Raw genomic sequence first — 1,188 nt, forward strand, 5'->3', positions numbered from 1 at the left:
GCTCTAACTTTTCCGTACGCTGCGATGAACATTGCAGGTAGGCAGCCAGATCCTTCGACTCTTCTGTAATGAGAGAGTTGAGATGGGGCCCAAAGGACTCCCCCTAAAGACCTACTGAAGTGCCAGGTTGAAGGATGACAGGGTGCCCAGATTCCCACCTTCAAAGTATATGAGAGAGCGCTTCGTGTGATACAGGTCTATAGTTAGTTTCCTTTTCTGTAGGTTCAATCTCTGGACTTGAGCCTTTGGGAGAAAAGCCAAGCAAGTGCTGAAACAGAAGGAAAGAAACATTCTCCGGAGGACAGGAGAAAACTTCACACCCTCCACTCACCTCTAGCTGCCTTTCGGCTTTCTGTTTCTCATTGTTTGCCTTCTTTTCCTATAGGAAGAGGAAGACAGAGCTCTTACCAGGGGGAGGCAGAGACGGCACAGCAAGAGACATGTCCCCAGAACACCACCACTGCCCCAGGACAGGCCCACCCATAAGACCAGGGTATCAGGGACCCTGTGGGGATGGGGTGGAATCTGAAGGGTGAGCCTTCTTCCCCAGGCTGGGAGTGGGCGAGATGAGACTGGGGCCTCTACATCTGAGTGTCCCCCAAACCCAGCAGTCATGTTGTGAGCAAACAAAGAAATCACGTTACTTCTTTCAGCTGATGTTCCACTTGCTTCTTCTGTTGTTCCTGTGGGGAGAGTCAAATTAAGGTGATGGAGGGTGGCTCCCTCAACTCTATTCCCCAGGCCAGGAAGTGGTAGGCTGGGCCAGGAATGGATTTTAAAGGTAAAGTTCTCAGACCCAATGGGAACACGAACTGGTCAACTCTCCTCAAGCTCCCAAGGACAGAGGATTTGTGTCTTTGTTGGTTTTTACCCACAGTCACAGAACTCAAAGTCTGAATCTATAATCTCTTGAGAGGACAGGAACATAAACCTCTAGAGATGGAGTTTGAGAAAGGCCCCCCTTCTGCCCGCTTGTGATTTAGTAAAGTGCATTCATTCAATAAACATTTACTGAGCACGAACCGGCCAGGTACGGTTCTTCACAGTATATATAGGACGGAAAAGGACAGACAGGAGCCCTTGGCCCTGAGGTTTCCGTTCTAGGGAGACTTTACATCTCGGACTCTCAGAACTAACAGACACCTTTAATACTCATCACCTCCTCTGGAAACACGAGTCCAGAAAGCA

At 49.3% G+C, this 1,188-nt stretch overlaps 1 long non-coding RNA gene across 1 annotated transcript; it reads right to left on the reverse strand.

Moving 5' to 3' along the window:
- Nucleotides 1-1,115, reverse strand: LOC108525694 (uncharacterized). The gene is made up of 4 exons (XR_001884324.1): nucleotides 645-1,115; nucleotides 332-379; nucleotides 159-243; nucleotides 1-63 (listed from the first exon to the last, which is right to left on the reverse strand). It is a non-coding gene; the product is annotated as an uncharacterized LOC108525694 (long non-coding RNA).
- Nucleotides 1,116-1,188: the final 73 nt, after the last annotated feature.

This window comes from Rhinopithecus bieti, unplaced genomic scaffold (assembly GCF_001698545.2).
Source record: "Rhinopithecus bieti isolate Rb0 unplaced genomic scaffold, ASM169854v2 repeat_7220, whole genome shotgun sequence".
Taxonomy (NCBI): domain Eukaryota; kingdom Metazoa; phylum Chordata; class Mammalia; order Primates; family Cercopithecidae; genus Rhinopithecus; species Rhinopithecus bieti.